General features: G+C 43.2%; 1 protein-coding gene across 5 annotated transcripts in view; it reads left to right on the top strand.

The window, feature by feature from the left end:
* brsk2a (BR serine/threonine kinase 2a) overlaps positions 1–10,000 on the top strand; it is a 180,591-nt gene that overhangs the window by 36,617 nt on the left and 133,974 nt on the right. The window lies entirely within an intron of this gene.

Genomic DNA, 10,000 nt, shown 5'->3' on the forward strand with positions numbered 1-10,000 from the left:
ACCTATTCTCCCTCCTTCCTCCCATTTCTCCCAGCTTAAAGAGCGATGGAGAAGGCGTGAGATGGAGGGCGGTGGTGAAAGAGGGCCACTAAAGGGCTGACATTTATTTCAGGACAGCGTAAATAGCATGCGCACCAGAAGTTTACTGGGATCGTTTTTCACATGAACGGAGATAAGAGCCAGACAGACGTTGATAAACTCTGATGAGCCCAATATTCTGCTTGTTTCATTTGGGTTACGACAAATGTGTGTTTATATTATCTAAAAGTCTCTGGGGACAGCTATCAGAAATACAAAAGTGTAAGTCTGGAACAACGCTGACTTTTTCAAACGTTGGTACCTTGCGATTATTTTTTAACTAGATGCTCTGGCACACTTTCTGGTAGTTTGCATAAGAATACATTTGTTTAGTTTAGTCTGTTTTCATCATTGCAAAATGAGTTGAACTTGTTCTTTCCTTCATGTTTTCCCTTTCTCCTGTCTTTTCATGCTGAGGAGAGGAGTAGAAAAAGCCTGTGGCTGGAAGAACTGTTCTCATTCTATCTCTCTCTCTCTTGCTCTCTCTATCACGTAGTTTCACATCTAAACGCACACAGGACACACCTACATACTCACTTGCTTCAGGCTCCCTTGCGTTCTGACCGCAGGTCAATCCTTACGAAACGCTGTGAAATAATTTCTTAACTTCAATCCCCATTTAAAATCAGAGGGGTAGATTAATAAAGCAGTCGGGTCTGACCTAAGAATTTATCAAGTCTTAGTCAATTTAGTAATTTTGAATCCTTGATATTGGCCCGGGTCCCTCCTTCTCTCTCCCTATCTTCTTTGTTATTTCTTGCTGTTATGGAAGTTAATATAAAAGTGATGTGGAAATATGAGCTGAGGCCACAGCCGTCGTGCCTCTGGTGCGCGCGTGTCTAACAGTGTGATTTCACCGTGTTTTGAGCACGCCCTGATACATTTCTCGTGTCTTTTCTTTTAGGCAAGCGCATGTTCCTATGATTCCATTTTGCAAGCGAATCATTTCATGGGTGTCACTACATGTTGTGTTTTCTGCTTTAGCAAAGATATTGAAAAATCTTCTGCTACATCCATTAGTGGATTATTGTCCAATCTGTTTGATGTCAGCCTCCTCTCCGGTCTCTCTCCAGTGCCTGCCTCTCTTTCCTGCGTGCTCCCTCTCATGACACACTCTCTTTACTTTTGCTTGTTATTATCTCAACCCTGCATACCTTAACAGCTCCCTCACTTCATTAGCTCTTCACTTGGAGGAGAACATCCCTTTTTATTCACGCCTAAGTGGAGGGATAAACCAGTGATAAAAGGTAAAGGTAAAGTTTTCACGGCCTATGCGTCCTCCGGTAAAGGAATGGTGAAAGCTAATAATGATCTTCTCTCCAGAGACGATGTTCTTCATACAGACGGTGTGGCAGTCAGATTGGACGGGGGAAGCCCTGTTAGAGCCTGGGTGGAACTTTGACTCTTTAAGAATATAAAAGCAAGAAGAGAAGCTCTACTTGAGTCCCTTGCCTCATTGGGTTTACAGTCTCTCTTTCCAATCTGTATTCTTTTACTCTGTGCAAGGACCGTTGCAAAGAAGCGAGTGAGGCATTTATAGAGTAAGACATAGCTATTTCTGCCTTGGCTACTTCGACGAATCAATAGGAATATTCCAGAAAAAGCGAAGCTGGCTCCCGAGAGGCTCTTTAACCCTCTGTACCCAAAACCAGTCTTATCTGCCTCTCCCAGCTGGACCAGCTTTAGATCGTGTGTGTGTGTTTGAGAGTGGTTGAGTGTGTGGGTGTACAGGTTTTTCATGCAGCACATGTGGTTATATCTGTGTAGTATATCTATGTGTGTGTGTGTGTGTGTGGTGTGTGTGTGGTGTGTTGTGTGTGTGTGTGTGTGTGTGTGTGTGTGTGTGTGTGTGTGTGGTGTGTGGTGTGTGTTGGTTGGTGTGTGTGTGTGTTGGGTGTGTGTGTGTCGTGTGTGTGTGTGTGTGGTGTGTGTGTGTGTGTGTGTGTGTGTGGTGTGTGTTTGTGTGTGTGTGTGTGTGTTGTGTGTGTGTGTGTGTGTGTGTGTGTGTGTGTGTGTGTGTGTGTGTGTGTGTGTTGTGTGTGTGGTCATAAACATGTCAGTGGCACTCAGGAATTGAAGGTGTGATGATCTCCCGAGCTGCTGCTGCTACTGCGGCAGCTGTCAAAGTCACACATGCCTTGTTTCCGGGCCGTGATGCATCGATGGTGAACCGTGTAGTCTTTGACACTTCAGAACGAAGGATGGAGAAGGACAATTTGTCACAGGAAAATACTGAATGGTCAGTGGAGCCTACTCCAGAGGCTCAGGCGACAGAGGCTGCCATTCTCTCTCAAGCCTCAGCTCCAGTCTCTCTGCCTCTAATATGAAATACTTTGTTGCTATCTTTTATGTTGTTGCCTGCAAAGTGGGTTTCAAATGGCTCTCAAAGAGAATTGACAGAAATAGATAAATCCACTGGGACATGTTATACCCCCGGCGGCATCTATATTACAGGCACAATTACGTCAAAAAAAGAGCAAGAGCTCTGCACAGTGTTTGACTAAACAGGCCTTCAAGTGGGAAATGACTCCAACTCCAACAGAGGTTCCACAAACGGCACAGCCAATCCTTATGAGGATGAAGCATTTCTTTGATCATTACTTAAGAGGAAAAAATACCTTCTCTCCGTTTTAATTTGTACCCGTCTTAGCTGGGACTGCAGGCAAGAGCACAGCCATGGAGGCGGCAGAAGAAAAGGCTCTGCACTTTGAAGTTATTGAAATGAGGGGAGGAACGGGTGGTAAAAACCGGGGAGAGCTAAGTAAAGAACTTGTTGAGCTGCTGGAGAGGGTTTCGCAAACTGTCAGCCTCAGCTCTTCCTCTCTGAAGTACTTTATGGACTTGAAAGTGAGAATATCTAATGGATTTTGGCTTTGTGTCTCTTTGTAAGTCATATTTAACCATTTTTAACATGCTTGTTCTGAGGAAAAAAACAACAGTTGCGCCCAGTGTCAAAGCAGCGTTTGTGTGATGGCCACACATTGCCTCTAATGAGACATGTCTGTTTGTGTTAACCTGTTTGCTAACTCAATATGGGATGGTTTATTTAGCAGTCAAGTGAGAAGCTGTCAGAATCCATTGATTCCTCGGATGAGAAATCCCGCAACAGCCATCACCCCGGAAGGCGTGTTGCGCCACTCTTAACCCTTTAGAGACTGGCTGTTCCTGACAGGGTCAGACTGATGTCATCTGCAAGCAGGCAGGACCTGACACCACTGATAAGCGCACAGAGAGCCTCTGAATAAAGCCGTGGGCATTGATGATGTTTGGCTTGTCATGTGGCAGAGCGTTGAAGTTTCTAGAGCTGCATCCTCAAAGGGAGGAGAAGGGGTCGTTGTGAGTCAGTCGTAACGGAGGCCCGACGATACACAAAGAGCACGAGGGAGGGAGACATGGAGAACACCAGATTGTGACTGACCTCCATCTGTCCAACAGAGCAGAATATTTTTTATAGTCAAAATAACAGCGCGGGGTTGGTTAGTTTTGCTTGTGGCACTTCTGTTGTGCATATAGATTGGTCTTAAAATTAACTTATACTGTGACTCCCACCGGGGACGTGAAGGCGGTGCACAGGTGGCAAAGAGAGAGGTGTCTTATTCTCCTGAACCTCATGCAATTTTGAGCAGGTGACACGAATGATACAATTACCATGTTCCAGGGCGCAAGCCAAAAGCTATTTCCACCTTATTGCAGGAAATATCAGCTTATCATTCCAAAAGAGTGGATTTTTGTGAGCGTTTCATACTTTTTCCCTTAAGGCAAAGTTGACAGATTTGAAACTTCAAATTGAACAAAAGATGTCATTTCTTTATTTATGTAATACAAAAACACAGAAATAGTTTACTTAAATTCAGCAGTTTCCACAATCATTATAGTGTTTAGCATTTAGGCTAGGACTTGACATCTTAATTCTCTATAAATTAGAGCGTAGACGCTTTGCACCTCTCACAGATCGCTTCACAGCTTAATTTGAGGTCTGATAAGTGTTCTTCCATTACTCCATGCTTCTGCCTGCCTAATATTTTGTCTGCTTGTGTGTGTGCGAGAGCAAGTTACATCTCGTGGAAGGAGCTAAATCATGTTATGTATGTGTTTACAAAAGATGAAACACCCCGTACACAGAGAATGTATTTAATAATCATTATGCAGCCGCATAGCTTTGCTTTAATGCTTCAGCTCTCGGGAAAAATAATTGTGACTTAGCGACTCTAGTCCAAACATTGTCTCCGGCCTGCCTGATGAAATGCTAACACCATTTTACCCGCTTCACTGTTTGATTCTTAGCGGCACTGACAGGTGCACATCAAACATCCTTAATATGGGGGGGGGGGGGGCATCAGCAAAAATATTCCTGGCTAGATTTGCAGCAACGTATTCATGTCCAATTTACATGGTTAATACGCCATTGAGAGCTTCACTGTGTGTGTGTGTGTGTGTGTGTGTGTGTGTGTGTGTGTGTGTGTGTTGTGTGTGTGTGTGTGTGTGTGTGTTGTTTACCTGACGTCCTGGGGCCTGCTGTGTGTGTGTGTGTGTGTGGTGTGTGTGTGGTGGTGTGTTGTGGGTGTGTGTGTGTGTGTGTGTGTGTGTGTGTGGTGTGTGTGTGTGTGTGTGTGTGTGTGTGTGTGTGTGTGTGTGTGTGTGTGTGTGTGGTGATGTGTGTGTGTGCTGCTGTGTGTGTGTGTGTGTGTGTGTGGTGTGTGTGTGTGTGTGTGTGTGTGTGTGTGTGTGTACATACATATGAAAGCAGGAATGCTGCGGAACGTTAATTAGTCCTGATATGTTTCCCATTTCATCCACAGCTGAACGTTCCCTGTTCACAAACCTTGATCAACACTCATTCACTTCAGCCTATTCCAAACCCTCCCTCTCCTCTCTCCACCCCTCTCTGTCTCTCTCTCTTCTCATTTTCTCGATGTGTAGCCATACCCCTGCTAATTTACACTGGCAATGGGGAAGAAAGGGGGAAGTCGATGAGGGAGGGAACAACAGAGGCTTGGGCTGGCTGGTCTGTTCTCCCTAATAGCTAACGTTTCTGCAGCGTGTTCATGTAACGCCAGCTTGGGAAGCTCTCGTTGACAAAGTGTTTTTAGGATGAAATGTAGCAATTTTAAGTATGCATAATCTCTCTTGCCTGGGTAAAATAATATAACTTTAAATTAGGGATCATGGAAACCAACCACTACATTTGCTGTCAAGATTTGTGGAAGTTAAACAGCCCAGGTGTGCAGTGATTGGGGCTAATTCAAATAGACTGACAATTGCTTGTTTCAAGTGTGTCTAATCAGAGTTTGCTCCAATCCTAATTCTTTGATATGGCTGTTTGCCACCACTTATTTATGCTGGTATGTGTGCGTGTGAGTGTCTTGGAAGAGATTGCATTAAAAATACAATAAATTAAAGGCAGGCATTGCTGGTTTTAAAGAGATAGTCCAAGTGAAAATGGAAAGATACATTTCACCGGAAAATAATCTACTGCTGAAAATACGTTTCAGACTATCCATAAATAAATCACTCACTTGACCTACTTGTAAAAAGACCTTCTAATTATGAGGACAGTACTTTGGTGAAACAAACTGTTAAAACAACAACAAATGTTTCAAATGTTGCATTCGGGTACATACAAAAACAATGATTCATTTTTTATAAAATGTAAATATATGGTTTTCAGTTTGTTTGTTTTTTACACAGAAATATATTCAATAACACATGGCAGTAAAAACAATACTAGTTGTAATTCACACACACACACACACACACACACACACACACACACACACACACACACACACACACACACACACACACACACACATGTCACTCTCAAGGTCACGGTCCTCCCATCGTGCTGACTGGTTTAGGACATACATTGCACTCCCCTGCCCCCCCCCCCCCTCCCACTCTTCAGGCTTTTGTAAGTGAAAACCCTACATGGCTACATGCAGGCTTTTAGATGTTAGATTCTACATGTGTATTGATTGTTTTCCGACTTTACAATCCGTGCCATTCAACATAATCTGATGTGAATACTAATGAAATCACTTCTTTATTTCTTCTCTATTGAAACCATTCATTGTATACTGAAAAACAAACATGTGTGAGGGACAACATAGAGGTCAATGGTGGTGGAGGATGCTCTTGTTTTTTACCTCCTCCCTCCTCTTTTCTTAATTAGCTGCGTGCAGCTGTATTAGAATGCCCCTGGGGAGAAGAGAGAAATAAAAAACTGGTAGGGGAGCCGGACCAACACATTCATGTTCATTGTGCCTTCCTGGACCCAAACTCTCTTGGTCTGTGTGTATGTGTGTTTGTTTGTGTGTGCTTTTGGCAATTTTAGGGTTAACGACTCCCAATGCCTGGGGTCTATAGCTGCGGTAACCCTGTCAGTTAGTGAGGCCAGGTAATTACCCAAGAATGACGGGTCTGGAGGGCAGCGTGTGTGTGTGTGTTTGTGTGCACTGGATGTGCTTAGTTGTACACTAAGTGTGCGCAGATAAGTATGTAGACTTGCATGATTGTGCTTGCATGTATTTATACGTGCATGTGAAGGTGTGCACATGCAGGGTGTGTGTGTTTGCAGTGTGCAGGTTATTAGGGGGGCTGGGAGAGATCGGAGATGGATGGAGAGCGGCAGCATTTCTTATCCCATTCAATTCAATTAGGCAGGATATATTGACATAAGCAGAGGCCCACCTGCTTGCGTATGCAAAGCACACAGCAAGGGGCTTCACTTGACATATACACCCAAATGCACCCCTCCTCCTTAGATCAGCACAAATTGAAGTAGGTAGACATTATTTTCAACAAAACAGATCTCCTGCTCCTGTTCTCTTATTGTCTTCTTCTCTTCCATGTTAGTTTTCGATGGGTTTTCAACACTCGGGTGCCACCGATTTATTGAATCAAGTCTGGACTGAATGCATGCTGTAGTGTTGCCGTTGTTTTATTCTGTGCACAACACACATCTCTGCCTCTCTTAGGCCTTTTTCTCTATTCTGTGTCCACTGTTTTGTACACCGCGTTTAAGACAGATTTCTTTCTCATTATTGTCCATATAGGCTTCCACAAAAACCTCTGTTGTTACAGACATTAAGTGACAAGCGTCGTCATATGGGTAGAACATAAAGAGTTTGGTTGCCATGCCTGAGCTAATGTTCACAGACATATCCTTAACAACCTCCACACTTATGTGTCCCCAGGCCGTTTGTTTCTTCTCCACGCCACACTGTGTTCTCTGTAAAGTATGTGTGTGTATGGGTAGGTGTACGCTTCAATGTGTACTCTTGTGAGATTTAAGCTACTCAGGCGTCGTCATGGTTCAACCACTGATGTGGGATTTGTCCGAGTTTGTTCAAAACGACATGTCTTGCACAGCATAATCCACTGTGGGTTATACAGAGGAGGAGACGAAGTAGAAACATTTTTGAGGACAAGAATAAAGGTGCAGGAACAAAGGCAAGGAGCAGGAGAAGGAAGGTGGGAAAGAGTGTTTGACAGAGTTTGGGAGAAAAGTTCAAACTGGATTACATGTTGTGTATAGATTTTGTCATCAGAGACTCCATTAATCCATGTTAACTGTTATACTGCTATTCCTGACAAAGGCACCTCTATAAAATGGGACACGTTTAAATGCAGCCGCAGGAGTTGGAATTTGCTCGGCTTTTGATAAATATTGTAACAATGCGTATATTGACTGTGGGATCATTACAGTAGATTTCTTAAAAATGATAGCTCCTACATTTCACATTATTTTATAAACATGTTACATTCAATCCAGGTGAATAAACCATATTAAATGTATAGAGGAGTTTCTCAATGGTTCCTTGGACATGGAGTGCTACTGTTGATGGGATTTAGTGGTGTACTATTATAGTTTTATTTGATCCATAACATATTAGATTATATCTATGAGTAAAATTTGACCGATCATTATGAAATCGTTTTTTCATTTTGTGTTGAAGAATTGCCCAGAATATTTACTGTTGTGTCTTCCTGGGGAGAGCGGCCTGGTATTCCTCCTCAACCCTGCTCTACATTACATGTCATTTGTTAGACGCTTTTATCCAAAGCGACTAACATACATTCAGTGCTGTGGACAATCCCCACAGGAGCAATTTGGGGAGAAGTGTCTTACCCAGGGACACAACGACAGCTGCTGACTGCAGTGGGACTCGAACTTGCTATCCCCTGATTCGAAGTCCAGCACACTAACCACTGAGCCACAGCCTCCCCCTACCCCCTACCATCCCCCAACATCCCTCCCCCCACCCCCCCTCTCTCCCTTCTTCATCCTATCCTCTTTTCTGCCTGTTGAGTTCTTGAGAAAGATATCTCTCCTGACCACACATCATGCTTTAATCTCATTCATGCTCCCTGTTTCCCCCTAAGCAGCTTCTGAGTTGGCTGTCACCGGTCTGCAGTATTTTCAGTACTTTTGCAATTCCCCCTGGGCTCTAATTCTGTGTTTGTGCACCACCTTTCGTCCCTTGTTCACAATAAGGGAAACTAATTTAAAGGGCTTCTTAGAGTAATCTTTTAAGCTACACCTCTACTCCATAATTCCTCTCCTGTGATTGCCTTTGAGGGAACCATTTAAGATGCTTGTTTCTGAGACTTAGACATTTCATAATCACTCTATGATCTTATTTCATGGACTTAGAATTATTTTATATTGTGTGGCTCTCGCAGGGTGGAGCAGCAGGTTTCATATTAATGTTAAGCATCAAGCACAACAGGGGTCTTAAATATATTGGAATGTAAATCTTCAAAATCGGTTTCTCTCTAAATGATATTGCTGTGAGTCGGAGAGTCTGACATGGCTTATGTTTTTTTTTGCCATAATAAAAAAAAAAAAAATGTAAATAGATGACCGTTAAAGAGCATTTACAATTATTTTTGAAGGGTTTCAGTGACAGGTTGCTTAAAATGTGTGGTTTCAGTTAAAAACAACAACATGATATAACCATACTTTCAAAATATGATTCAATCAACATTTTGTATATATTGGAAATGACTTTTTTCCCCAGAATACCTTGCCTATATAGTTTATTGTGTTTTTTTCTAGGCTTTGAAGCATGTCGTTGTGGTTAGTTAATCAATAGTTCCATCTTTTGTTACAGCGAACAAACTATTCCTCTCCTTTCCATTTCTTTAGACATCTTATAATTTCCTCTGTTAACTGTGGAGTTTTTCTGTCATCATGTGTTGTTGATATCTGTAAATGTGACGTGTAATCGTTGGGGGAATGTTCAAGCTTAGCTGCTTTCGGTAGGGATTGGAGGTTGGCTTGCTGCAAAATGAGTCACATCGCACCCTGTGGTAGCTGAGGCCGGAGCCGAGGCAAATGGAGGAAATGTAAGGGGTTTTTATTTTGGGGAAAAAGGAGAGGGGATCTAATCCGGAGCTATACTCCCTCTTCTCACTCATTGCTGCTTCCCCAGACAGATTACTGGGCTTTGAAGGCGCCCTCTGCAGAGGCAGATTTTTTAAAGTGGCGGCTATTGGATGGGATAGAGAGGGGGGTTGGTGGGGAGGGGATGGAATACAACTTGAAGAGGGAGATTAGTATTGCTGCAGTGTGTGTTTGTGTGTGTGGAGGTTGTCAGACAGAGTGACAGAATGAATAGTTTGACTCTTTATCAGTGTGTTTGTGCACCGTGTGTTCCCATGTACAGGTGCATTCAAAGTGATAAACGTTTGAAAGGTATGACAGCGCTCTCAGCTGCTCTCACCAATCCCCTCATTTCTCATCACCGCTCCTACCTTTCCGTCTCCCCCCCTCCTTACTCCTGCTCCATTCCCCTGTGACGTGGAATAGTTATAATCCACTCAGACATGTTCTGATGTGTTTTCTTTTGCTTTCTGTTGAGTGTTGGCACTCACCCACACACTCTTCTGCTCACTCTCTCTACATCCCTAACTCTGT

This window comes from Gymnodraco acuticeps, unplaced genomic scaffold, assembly GCF_902827175.1.
Source record: "Gymnodraco acuticeps unplaced genomic scaffold, fGymAcu1.1, whole genome shotgun sequence".
Taxonomy (NCBI): domain Eukaryota; kingdom Metazoa; phylum Chordata; class Actinopteri; order Perciformes; family Bathydraconidae; genus Gymnodraco; species Gymnodraco acuticeps.